The sequence below is a fragment of the Macrotis lagotis genome, chromosome 5, assembly GCF_037893015.1.
Source record: "Macrotis lagotis isolate mMagLag1 chromosome 5, bilby.v1.9.chrom.fasta, whole genome shotgun sequence".
NCBI lineage: Eukaryota > Metazoa > Chordata > Mammalia > Peramelemorphia > Peramelidae > Macrotis > Macrotis lagotis.
In genome coordinates, this window is record NC_133662.1 from 196,326,443 (window position 1) to 196,340,853 (window position 14,411).

A 14,411-nucleotide genomic window follows, 5' to 3' on the forward strand; every position below is an offset into this window, starting at 1 on the left:
AACCAATGTGAACCAGTTAAATCCCACCACTGCAAAAAGCCCAAACCTCTAATTCATGCTACTTCTATTACTGGTAAATACTGCCCTTTCAATCATCTAGAGATTTAGTGTCATCTTAAACTTCTTCTCTCATTTAATTTCAATTTCCTGTCATTAAATATTGTCAGTTTTACCTCCCAAGAGTCACTTGCAACCATCCCCTAAATTCTATTTCCATAGGTACTAACCTAGCCAAAGTTTTAATTACCTCTCACCTGGTTTATGGGAATAATCTATTAATTGATCTCTCCTTCTTCACTCTTAACACCACTTTTTCCCATATCCTACATAATTGCTGCCAGAATCATATTTCCTAAGGTACAGATCTTTTATCTCTAATACTCAACAATTCGTTTAAAGAATCCTCATTGCTTTCAAGGAAATCTAGGTGGTTCAGTACACCTAATACCAGAACTAAAGTCCTGAGCTGAAATCTAACCTCATACACTTATGAACTGTGTGGCTACTGGCCAAGTTAGGCAATCCTGTTTGCCTCAGTTTTCTCTGTCAATTGAGCTAGAGAAGGAAATAGCAAACCACTTCAATTATATTTGCTAAGAGAACCTTCCAAAAGAAGTGACAAAGAATCAAAGTTGACTGAAAAATGTCTAAATGATTTCATAAATTCCTATTAATCCATATAACTATATATATATATATATATTTAAATATATAGATATATTAATGGAAAATAAGACTGGGAAGGTGGATGGGATCTTTTAATAGATAGTATGTATATGTACACAAATATATGCATATACATAAATATGTTTACCTATGTATATAATATATATATACATACATATATTTTCAGTCTTGCTAAAATTTCTCTTTTTAGTTCTGGATTATAAAGGAGGCTCCTAAGAAATGTTGAAGGAAAAACACTGGAATAAATTGAAATATTATGTATATATATATATATATATATATATATATACATATATATATATACACACACATAATATTCAGTTGAAATAGTACTCTTTCATGTTTACTGATACTTCAAAAGTAATCTTTGTTGATCCATATTTCCTTAACCCTATGTTAGCATTTATCCCTATTCTGCCAATAGTTATTTCAGCTTTTTGACTATAAATACCTTTCTGGATTAAAACCCTGTAACTCATGCCTACATCTCCTGCTGTACTTAGCATAGCATCTTGTATATATAAGTGCCCAATAAATGTTTTTAAAAAGAGATACTCTTCAAATGAGAAATAGTTAAACAAATTTTGGTACGAATACAAATAAAATACATAAAAAATAATGAATATCAAAAATTACATAAGCATATGAAGACTTATATGAACTGATATAAAGTGAAGTAAGGAGAAACAGGAAAACAACATACACATTAACTCCAACAACATAAATACTTGATCAAGAAAATGATCAAAACCATTACAATTACTAGCCTTGGCAACAAAAAAATATATATGAAAAAGTGCTTTATGAAGAGATGGGGAAATTATATGTATTAGGCATGTAGTATCATTTTTTTGCCCCTTATGTTGCTTAATTTTGCTGAAATTGTCTCTTTTTTTGTTCTGGGTCAGAGGAAGGCTCCTAGGAAAAGCAGAAGGGAAACATAAGAAATGTAGTTAATGTCAATCAGAAAAAAACAATTATTTTTAAGTAAATGTTTGTTGACTAGATTGATCATAGCCAATCAATACTCTTATTCTATATATATTCATGAGATCAGTCAATACCACCCTCTGGATTTTCTTTTAATGACCCATGGCACTTGGTTAGGATTAGCCCAGTTTGGTTGAAAAAATGATGAGATTTGTTATTTGCCAAAAATAACTCAAATTTAATCTAATTTATATACTATTCCAGTATTTAAAAAAAAAAGCAGATGAACTGCAGGTTGTCTGAAGTTAACAGAAATAAAAAGCTTTCTAATGCAACTGTACATATTCTACCAACTCAATTTAATTATCTGAAGAGATGGCAATCAGATGCTTTCTCAAGGTAAGAGAAAGTGAATGGCAATATGAAATTTCATAAATACCACTATTCATTTTCTATTCTATTACAGAAACTAGAGACAGAACAAATACAATCCTTCACCCTTCTAGGACATTCTTGGGCTCTGGCACCACATTGCAGGCAACTGGGTAGAATTTCAGTAGCTGATAAGACACAGTGGTAATAAAATGAAGCAGGATCCTCTAGTCAACCTTGGTTGGGATGGCAGAAAAGGGAAGAGGGTAATTATGGCCAATTACTGTGGGAATCCCACACTGATTGAACTGGGAGGAGGCATTTTGCATCAATGTTTGAAAGGGGAAACCAATCCATTTATAATATGCATTTTGGTAATCAGAAATCATTATCAAGTGTACTACATCAAATGAAGGAATATAATGATCTGTGCATTAATAGGCTAATTTTTTAAAGAATCAATTTTACATTTTAAAACAAAGAATATTATTTTTTTGCCTGCAAAGAATTAACAGTAGATATGTGGCTTTTGTATATCACTTCTGTTCTCTAAGAATTGTCACAGAGAACATCAAATGGCAAAACACTCAACTGTATGATTTATGGGAGGGGTTTTTATTTAAATTTTGATGTTTTAGACCTATTTCTTTTAGGCTTGCTTTATTCTTGAAACAAGCCAGATGGTGGATTAAACTAGCCAGAGGTGGAAACATCAAATTTGAAATTCCTGAATTATCTCGACTAAATTAGGTCAGGATTCAAGAAGGCTTCTTACAGAGGCGTCTGGAAGATTTTTTTCTTTCTATAAAATATTAATGGGCATGCAATCTGCTGATACAATATTTTTCTGGCATATTTTGACACTTGATCTAATGGTACTTCAAGGGATTTGGAGCTCCCCATTGTATTAAGGTCTTATACAATCTCATTTCACCATTTTTGTCTCCAGTCTCAGTTCTTTTTTTTCACATTTATGTATGTACATAAACACTCTAAAAAATTCTTTTGTAGTCAAATCATTTTGTGATCACTTTATACACCCACCCGTATTCAATTTCATCTGATTTAATCGTATAGATTCCTTTGAAAAATTGCTGAGAATGAATGGGAAAAATAAAAGTAGGCAGTGACTCATAAGAAATATTTAATAATTTCTTTTCAGCAGTGAAACCCCAAATTGATTATATAACCATTCATATATAAAGCAAAAGAATCCCAGAAATCATCAGATCCAATCTTTTCATTTTGCAGATAAGGAAACTGAGGCTGAGTGTTTAAAAAAAAACTTGTCCAAATAACAGAATCTGATTTCAAACAAAGTCAGAGATCAGGAAAGGTTTCTTCCAAGAAGATGGTATTTTAGATGAGACTTGAAGGAAGCCAAAGAAACTAGGGAATTCCAGGCAAATGGGACAAAGAGAGACCTCCTTCCACGATATCAAGTCTCACAACTATGTCACATGTGATTAAAGCAAATTTTAATTCCCATCCCCCTTGTTAAAGGAACACAATCATAATTACAATGTTTTTCAAAGGCCATTTCTTCTCCCTTTGCCAAACCATTTAGATTGATTAGTAGAAGATCTTTCAGATAATAATAAAGCAATTACTATTTATTTCAAAGTATATAAGACAATGACTAAATAAGGAACTTCATTCTGAATATAATGGTTAACTTCCACATCACCATTGTTAAATACTGGGTCTCTTAAATTGTTATTCAAGGCTATTTTCATTAAATGGAAACAGCAACATATATAACCTTGGAAGAATTAAAATATGTGGTCTTTTTGTTGTTGATTATTAAAGATTTAGAGATTGAAGACAAAAGATTTAAGGCCACTGGAAAAGCAAAGGAATTCCCATGCTCTCTGAGTTGTTAAAACTGCTGGGGGGGGGGGGGGGGGGCAGCTAGGTGGTGTGGTGGATAAAGCACCGGCCCTGGAGTCAGGAGTACCTGGGTTCAAATCCAGTCTCAGACACTTAATAATTACCTAGCTGGGTGGCCTCGGGCAAGCCACTTAACCCCATTTGCCTTGCAAAAACCTAAAAAAAAAAAAAACTGCTCAGGATTTTATTATAGCAAAATGTTGCTACAAAGTACACAGGTCAAAATTAGTAAGAAAAGCAGTAGTCACCCTGAGGACAGGCCACATGAAGTCTGGGGGTGGGGGGGGGGGGGGAGAAGGAGGGAGGGAAGGGGTTAGAAAAGCCCTGAGGCTTAGGTTAACCTGTCCGCATAGTGAGAGGCCATGCTCCACATGGGCTAAGGAAGAACATTGAGGAAGTTCCATCCTTCTGGATGGCAGTCCGGAAGAAGCGAGACCCTCGAAGGGGTGGCACTTCCTATTAAATACCCTTCCATGGTAGGTTGGACAGAAAGTGGCATTTGGGGAGTGATCTTACACCTTGGGTCAGGTATCTTCCAGTGGCAAGCTATGTACTGATCCTTCCTGTTCCAAGGTGCTCGACCCCCAAGTTCAACATGTCATTTCCTGTCACGCCAAGGTTAAGTGAAGGGGAAAATGGGAGACAAAATACAAATAACAGTGTCAAGGAAGGCAGGATACAATCAACAGGGGGTTTACATATCAAGAGTGGGGAAACCTCCACCCATTTAACAAGATTTAACAGCATTTAATATTAGTTTTTGTTTCTGCTACATTCATAATTCTCCACATCATTTCCCTGCATCATTTTTGAAAAGAAAAATTATGGTGCTAGTTTGCCATCAGTAGACCATGTTCTATAAATCTTTTTCTAGGAGAAAAATTTTCCCTGATGTAAGCAAATTCCTTGGCTCAGATGCCTTTATAAAGACTAGCAAGGGGTAGCTAGGTGGCACAGTGGATAGAGCACGGGCCCTGGAGTCAGGAGTACTTCAGTTCAAATCTGGTCTCAGACATTTAATAATTACCTAGCTGTGCAGTCTTGAGTAAGTCACTCCTTGCAAAAAGACAAACAAACAAACAAACAAAAAGACTAGCAAGTTTTTGCAAGATAGTAGAGTAGAAGAGAATGAGAGGGGTTAGATTGAAGACTGTGAGATAATGGTACACATACAGATACTACAACTCTGGGAAGCAAATGAAAGTTACATTAAGGAAATATTTCACAGGCAAACCAGGTCAAATCACCTTTGTAGAGGTCAGAGAAGTGAGAAAAAAGGACATTTCAGGGATGAGGTTCATTTGTGCAAAGAAATTAAGTCATAAGGAGAGCCAGAGTCACAAGGAAGTCAACAGGAAAACTTGGTTAGAATATAGGATGCATGGTAGGAATGGGAGATGGGGTGAAACAATATGAAATAAATCTAGAAAGATAGATTGGAGCTATTCTTTCCATTTGCAATGGTGAAAGTTCATTGTATGCCATTATGCATAACAATATGGATTGGTCAGCCCTTTTGCCCTAATATATTGAAAGCCAAGGGAGATGTATCTAAATCTGGTGGGAGGGGAAGAAAGAATTGTATCTTAATTAATTTTTCTATAAGAGGTTGTAGATAGGGAGTCTCAATGTTATTAAATATTATGGCACAATTTAAAATAATTTACTGAGTTGTTGAATTACTCTTAATTTGCATTTTAAATAAAAAAGATGTATATGTAGTTAAAAAAGAAAGAGATTGGAGAAAGATTGTGAAACACTTTAAAAGTTTTTTATTTATTTTTATTTTTTATTAAAGATTTTATTTGTTTTATAATTTTTCCCCCAATCTTACTTTCCTCCCCCACCCCACCCCCCACGGAAAGCAATCTGTCACTCTTGACTTTGTTTCCATGTTGTGCATTGATCCAAATTGAGTGTGATGAGAGAGAAATCATATCCTTAAGGAAGAAACAAAAAAGTCTAAGAGATAACAAAATCAGACAATAAGATATCTGGTTTCCCCCCCCTAAATTAAAGGGAATAGTCCTTGAACTTTGTTCAAGCTCCATGGCTCTTTATCTGGATACAGATGGTATTCTCCATTGCAGACAGCCCCAAATTGTCCCTGATTGTTGCATTGATGGAACGAGCAAGTCCATCAAAGTTGAACATCCCCCCCCCCCATGTTGCTGTTAGGGTGTACAATGTTTTTCTGGTTCTGCTCATCTCACTCAGCATCAGTTCATGCAAATCCCTCCAAGCTTCCCCGAATTCCCATCCCTCTGGTTTCCTAATAAAACAATAGGAAACACTTTAAATGTTAAAGGGAAGTATTTATATTTTACCTCAGAAACAACTGGAAGCCCTTAAAGCTTCCCCAGTAGGAGACTGAGATAGTATAACCTGTGTTTTGACAACTTACTTTGGAAACTTTCTGAAGGTTATATTGGACAGGGGAGAATCTAAGAATTGAGAGACCATTTTAGAGATTATTGAAATGAAACAAGTAAGAAATATCAAGACCTATAACTAAGATGGTGGTCATGGGAGTAGAGAAGGAAAAGAATTCAAGGACTTTTGTCGAGGTAGAATCAAGTGACTTATAAGAAATAAGAATAAGGGAAAGGTGAAAATAAAAAGGATGACTCAGGTTTTAAATATATGAAAGAAAGGATGGCGATGTTTTAACATAAGTTTTTTATGAATGTAGATTGTCAAGAGACAATGACAGCATGATATAATGGGGAAAGCACCTGCATTTAGAATAAGTGTACTTGGGTACAGGTTCCACCTTTACTCCATTCTATTTGTGTGATCCTGAGCATATCACTTAAATTTTCTGAATCTCAATTTTATTTTCTATAAAATGAGATATCTAGACTAGGGGAATCTCTCAAATTCTTTCCAACTCTAAATTGATTAATCCAATTCAATTTCATATATAGGATCATAGGTGTGACTGTTTTAGATTTTAAAAATTAGAGAATTGGGACTGAATCTGTATGACTTAGTCTATGTAGCTCTTTACACTTCACAGTTATTTAAGATGACAGTTAAGAGATCAGTAAATAGTCACAAAATGTCTATTATATGCCCAGCACTATGTAGTGGTGGGGAGTGAAGAAGTAAAACATTCTTTCTCTTCAAGAATTGCAGTCTAGCTGAGGAAACAAGAATAACCCATGAGGAACAGTGAATAATACAAGACAGGGTATAATTGAGTGGAAAATTATCTAGTACAGATGATAAGTGATGAAGGAGTTTAGAGGAAATGGAGGTCAATGAGAGCTCGTGGTGATGATAATGTTGTTGTTGTTGCTGATGATGATGATGATGATGATGATGATGATGATGATGATAAGTATATTTAATATAGAATAGCAAAATCAAATCAGCTCCAATTTGGAGCTTCTTTTAAATGAGATGCCACCCAATGCTTGGTAATGGGATAATTAGTTAAATCATTATAGATAATGAAAGCTCACTTGGAGTTAAAGCAGCAAGAAATCCATGAGTATAAGCTTGTTACATTTCATACATTTAACCTACATTTTATTTAGTAAAGTGTAGCAGGATATAAGCTAGTATATGTCATGGTATAGTGGAAAGAGCACTGATTCTAGAGTCAAAGAATTGAGGTTCAAGTATTGTAACATTGGGCATCATTTAACCTCCCGGAACTTCAGTTTCAACATATATAAAATGGTGTGACTGGACCAGGTGACCTCTGAGGTCTTTCCTGGTTCTAAGTATTGCATCTTAAATCTATGAGTTTGTAGCCTAGTATCTTTGCCAAGAAAATCCCAAATAGGGTCACAAGGAGTCAGACATGACTGAAAACAACTGAACAGCAATAACAAATATAGACTATGTGACTTCAGGGTTCATTTCCCTAACCCCACTCCCCTATCAAGTTGTATGCTTAGAGCAAGGTTATTGCTCCATCTCCAATCAGAATTCTAGGGCTACAACCGAGAAACTTTTTGTAGAGAGGTAATTGGGGGACCGGGAAGGAATTTTATGAATACTACTCATGAGTTCCCATACAATATAATTCCCCAGTTTAAACCACATATCATCTAATCATTATTTAGTACCCCAACATGAATTTAGCCAATTAATTATTTTTTAATTTCATTGTTTAACATCGATTATCAATTAGTTTTTGCATAAAAATGTTTATATAATATAATAATTAAAATACAAACATTTCCCTGAACCAAGGAATACTGACTTCTCTATATCTCAGTACCTAGAGAGAACAGGTCACACTTCAAGTGATTGCTATAAAGCATTTCTCCCACAAATTTTACAATAAATAAACAAGTTGTTCTGTGGCTTGCAGGTCCATATCTTGGCAGATGAACTGATCCATTCCAGAGATGAATCAAACACATGACTTCTTTGCCTTACTAGGCTTAATTACTGCATCTATAGCAATTTCTGTCATGGATCCCATTCCTGGATCTTTGATGGCTCTCCCAATTTTTCAAATTTCATACAGTGGTTCTATTTCTGTAATTATTTGCCTAAGGAAAAAGTTTAAAAGTTCTAAAAAGAATCCACACAACAGAAAAAGAATAAAAGTACCATATCTTTGTGGTCACATCCAGGCAGGAGATAAAAAAAAAAAAAAACGTGGTATGGACAGTCTGCTCCCATCATCTCTCTCCCCATCAAAACATTGCCTTGTTCACCACCACAAGAGAGAAAGAAACTCAACTTCCTCCCTCTGAGCCTTTTGTATGGATACTCAGAACCTGATCAACAACAAATGAAAAGGATTTTCTACATCAGTTGGTAAATGAATGGGAAACAGTTGCAGAATACCTGCTTATGTTCTGAAGCATAGGGCAGGGCTCCTCCTTTATGTATTTCTCCAAGTAGAATTACCAAGTCCCCATATGGAGTGACAGCAGGAAAAAAAATATTGCACATACTTGAAGAACTGAGACCTTATTGGCTAGTCTCCCATTATAAGTATATGCATGAATTCTATATGACAATTTATATCTTTTTAAACAAAAGTTATCATTTTGAACATTTAGACAGCAAGAATCAAAGAATTTCAGATGAAAGGTATCTCAGGGTATATTTACTTCAACCTGTACTAAAAAGAACAGGTTTGACTTTTCTATTCTATATTAAATATATTCATCATCATCACCATTTTCATTAGCACTATCATCTCTACAATATCCCCAATATATTATCATCCTTTCAAAGAAAAATATGGGATGGAGTTACAAGTAAATTATCTTTTTTTTTTCACTTAGCTGTAATTGATTTGTTGTGTTGCAGGGAATTGCTTGTATCTGCTTCATTTCAACTTGATCTCTTTCCAAAATACTTTAAAGGAAAATTAATTGGTAGATAACAATAAGATCTTCTATTAAAGTCTCACTCTAAGATCTCATTATGGAATGACCAAGAAACCAGAGTGGAGAATGATCTGAGTAGTGAGAGCTTCAGAGTCGATTTCAAAATCAAAAATTGCTGGAGATCCAGGAATCCAGGAAAACAGTAGATTGGAAATTATGAGGTGAATTCCCTGGACGCCTTCCTTAAAATGATGGAGGATCTGGGAAGAGTTTTCAAATAACTACTTTCCACCCTCTGCAAATAGGAAAACATGGGAAGGCAGAACACAGAGAGTGAGAGTGTTAAGGGGATGACAGTTTTTTGAGTTGTTTTCATCTTGTAGAATGTTGTATTTCTGGAGATCATAAAATCTAGGAAAGTAGTTAGGCTGGAAATGGAAGTTTTATGTCAATTCTTTTCATCCTTGGGTTCATGGCTAGATCCAGATTACCTTTATCTCTCTGCCATAAATACTCTTCTTTTCCAGTATTGCCTTTCTCTTCATCCTTTAACTAATCTGTTCCATTTTCTAGACAACCACTTAACAATCATTCGATCATAACTATGCGTCCTACCAAACAAAGGTTAAGGGGAAAATAACAACTTCCCTAATTGTTCAGGAATGCTTCTTTATAGTACACCAATGTGAACCTGACACCTCACAGCTTCCGGTCATTGATCCTAGTTCTGATATGTGGGGATAAATAGAATAAATCTAATCCTTCATTAGTGCGTTACCCATTAAAATATTTAAAGAAAGTTACCATGTGCTATCCCGCCCCTTAAGTCTTCTCTTCTCAAAATCAATCATACCCAGTTCCTTTGACTGATGAATATGATACGATCTTTTTTTTAACATTTTACCATTTTATTTGTTTTCCAATTATATACAATAGTAATATGTACCCATCATTTTTTGCAAGGCTTTGAATTCTACAATTTTCCCCCACCCTCCCTTCTCTCCACCCCCCCACAAAAGGCTGTCTGATAGTCTCTACATTGTTTCCATGCCCTACATTGATATAAATTGAATGTGTTATAAGAGTAAACATAAGAATAAACATAAACCCCCTCCCCCTCCCAAGAAGATGAGAAACCTCAAGAACAGAGCGAGAGAAAAAAAAATTTTACTTCAGTCTGTGTTCAGATTTCAATGGCTCTGTTTCTGCGGTGAGTTGCTTTCTTTATCATAAGTTCACCAGAGAAGTTGCTTCAATATTTTTCCCACAGTTGCTGTTACTAGCTGTACCTCTACTCTATTTCTCCCCACTTTCATTTATTCTATTCTCTCTCTCCTTTCATCCTGTCCCTATGCAAAAAAGTGTGTTGTATCTGAGTACCCTCTCCCTCAATTTTCCCTCTATGCTATCACCTATTCCCCCCTTCTCTCCCCCCATTCCCCCTCATCCCGTCCCTTTTCTACCATCCTTCTGCAGGGCAAGATAGATTTCCTCACCCTATTAAGTGTATATGTTATTTCCTCTCTGAGCCATTTCTGTTGAAAATGAAGGCTCACTCATTCCCCCTTGCCTTCCCCCTTTCCACTCCATTGAAAAAGCTTTTTCTTGACTCTTATGTAAAATTTCTAAACTTCTTCATCTCCTTTCCTTCCTCCCAGTACTTTCCTTTATCACCCATTGGCTCTTTTTACTATATTATACCATTATATTCTACTCCTTCCTGTGCCCTGTCTATATATTCTCCTTCCAACAACTCTTATAAATGAGAAGGTTCATTTGAGTTATTAATATCTTCTTGCCATGCAGGAACACAAACAGTTCAATATCATTAAGTTACTCTTAGTTAGTCCTCCTCTTCCACTCCCTCTATGGTTCACCAGAGTCCTGTACTTGGAGATCAAACTTTCTGTTCAGCCCTGGATGTATCAATAGGAAAGTTTGAAAGTCCCCTGTTTCATTGAAAGTCCATCTTTTCCCCTGAAAGAGGATGTTCAGGTTTGCTGGGTAGTTGATTCGCAGCTGTAAACCAAGATCTTTTGCCTTCTGGAATATCATATTCCAATCCCTACAAGCCCTTAATGCAGATGCTTCCAGATCCCGTGTAATCCTTACTATGGAGCCTTGGTAGTTGAATTGTTTGCTTCTAGCAGCTTTTAGAATTTTCTCTTTGATTTGGGAGTTTTGGAATTTGACTATAATAATCCTGGAAGTTTTTCATTTGGGATCTCTTTCAGGAGGTGACCAGTGAATTCTCTTGATTTCTATTTTACCCTCTGCTTCTAGGCTCTCAGGGCAATTTTGCTGTATTATTTTCTTGAAAACTGAAGTCTAGGCTATTCCAGTTGTGGCTTTAAGATAGCCCAACAATTTTTTAATTATTTCTTCTGGATCTGTTTTTGAGATCATATATTTTTCCAATGAGATATTTCACATTTTCTTCCCATTTTTGGCTTTTTTGGAAGAGTTTTCTTTCTTCCTGATTTTTTGCAAAGTCATCAGCTTTCTTTAGTTCCATTCTGCATTTGAAGGAGTTATTTTCTTCAGAGAACTTTTTTTAATCTCCTTTTCCATCTGGCCAATTCTGCTTTTTAAGGTATTTTTCTCTCCTCATTTGCTTTTTTGTTTTGCTTTTTCTGTTAGGCCTAAACTGGTTTTGAACAATATTTCCTTTGGTATTTTTTTGTATATCTTTCATCAAGCTTTGATTTGGCTTTCATGATTTATCTGCATTGTTCTCATTTCTACTCCCAATTTTGCTTCCATCTCCCTTAATTGCTTTTTTTTTAATAGGTTTTTGCAAGGCAAACGGGGTTAAGTGGCTTGTCCAAGGCCACACAGCTAGGTAATTATTGTCTGAGACCAGATTTGAACCCAGGTACTCCTGACTCCAGGGCCGGTGCTTTATCCACTACGCCACCTAGCCGCCCCTTAATTGCTTTTTGAGGTCTTTTTTGAGCTCATCCATAGTCTGAGCCCATTTTCTATTTCTCTTGGAGGTTTTGGATATGGAAGCTTTGATTTTGTCATCATCTGAGTATGTGTTTTGATCTTCCTTGGCACTAAAATAATTCTCTATGGTCTCTCTTCTTTTTCTTGGTGTTTACTCATTTCCTCAGCCCAAGACAGCACTTCCAAGGCTTTGGATTTTGGGGGGGGGACACCCCACTGGGACCTTTATTCCTCTAAAGTCATATGCTCTCTTGCCTGTGCTTTGATATGTAGATGCCCCCGTACTTTCCTCTGTCCTGGAGCTATAAGGAAGGATCCTGCTATCTTAGTATGGAAGCCCAAACTGCAACTTGGAGCTGAGTGTAGGCAAACAGGAGAGTCCTACCCCAGGGAGAGCAGAGAAATCTCTGCAGACTTCCCTTACTGTCTCTGGTGGTGTAGGCTGCTTTCTCCAGATTCTTGCTGCAGATTCTGCTGCTGGTGCTCCTCACTCCATACTCATTCTGGTATAGAAAAGTTCCCTCCTTGCCCCTTCAAGCTGTTGCTGGTGATCTCTGGGCTGGGCTGGACTGTGCTGTGCTGTGGCTGCAGCTTTTTTCCCAACCCCTGGTCCTGGTGAAACACACCTTTCTGCGCAGAACTTCTAAGTTATCTTGGACTAAGAAAACATATCACAGTCTTTCTGTGGGTTCTGCCCCTCTAAATTGTGGCTAGAGTCATCATTTGGGTTTTTTTTTTTGGAGTTTGGGGGGAAGGAGTTCCCAGGAAATGCTGCCTTCACACTGCCATCTTGACTCCACCCCCCAATATGATAGGATCTTAAAATCTTCTTCTTGTCACTCTTTAGTCTACCAATGTGCTTCTTAAAATGTAATTTATTGGGAGCAGAGGATGTGGCACGGCCCTGGCGGCCTCAGGCTGTGAGCCACAACCCCCGCCCTGGGCCCTTCCCCTGCGGGCTCTGGGCCCGGGTGGCCAGGGGAGGCCGGGGCCCCTGCTACACCCAGGGCCAAAGCCCTGAACTGAAGATCCGCAAGTACTTCTACTACATCGACCACCAAGGCCACCTTTTCCTGGATGATGCTAAAGTGAAGAATTTCATCACCTGCTTCAAAGACTGGCAATTCCTTGTCTTCTTCTCCCACCTGAGGAAGAACCAAAGTGGTGGATACAAAGATGCCTTTCCTTTTGTCTCTCTTTGTGGTCGTGAATACAACTTTGTTCACACACCTGCTGGCTGATGGCTCAGGTCCTGCACACCTCTCCTATAGTGGAAGAGGTGAGGCCCTAGCTGTACCCTTTGAGCCAGCTCAACTAATGCCCCTCCCCACCAATGATATCTATCATCCAGCTCCCAAACTGGCTGGTGGTGTGGTACTGATACGCTCTTCTCTGGCCTTTGAGCTCAGCAATTGCTTCCAGTACCCACCAGGCGAGTCCACACTACCCACCCATATCTTGTGGCAAGGCCAGAAATACCCCCTAACCATGGACCTTGCATCTCTATTTCCTGAATCCTGTGGGGCCCTGAAGCATTTTACCCTTTTTCCTCAGCTGTCTGACTTTGCTTCCTCTGCCTCAGGGATGTGGACATCAGGAAGATGTAATCCACAGTAGAGTAGATTATAACCCTCAGGGATACGAACCAGCTAAAGGTGTGGAAGTTGCTAGTGTTGGAAAGGACGTGAAAGGAGCACTTAGCAAAGATAGGTCCTGGAGCTAAAGGTTCCTTAACAAGGATTAAGAGAGTCCTTCCTGTGATGTGCTTAGTGCCTTTTTGTGACTGAGGTTGGTAAAGTTCACTAATAAACAAGGGAAAGGGGGCAGGGAAGGGAAGAAGAGTTAGAAAAAGTTAATTGTCAGCAGTTGAGATTCTGAAATGGCTTTAGGGAATTGTGGGATATCAGGATGAAGAATCCTTCTGCTGCACTCTACCAAGTGGCCAAGAGAAGGATTGATTGACAAGACTTAAAGGAAAAGTGTCTTCATCCCTGCCTGTCTGCTTATAACCAACTTGGACCTCTCCACTACTTCATTAGGGTGGAGGCAGTGGTTGTTTCAGGCTCCACACTTTGGACACCTGAATTCAGTTTAATACAAGAAATAATTGTGACCACTACATGCTAGACTTTGTTCTAAGAAATAAAGATGCAAACATTAAAAGCTTTCATAGAGCTTATAATAAAAAAAAATGTAATTTAACAGTCTGAAAGCCCAAAGAAGAAAATAACATTGTTCTCTCATGATGTATTCTTCATAAAGCTACACACTATATTGCCT

The 14,411-nt window shown here is 37.3% G+C and overlaps 1 pseudogene; it reads left to right on the plus strand.

Moving 5' to 3' along the window:
• LOC141489441 (UPF0598 protein C8orf82 homolog) overlaps positions 1 to 13,748 on the plus strand; it is a 32,606-nt pseudogene extending 18,858 nt beyond the window's left edge.
• Positions 13,749 to 14,411: the final 663 nt, after the last annotated feature.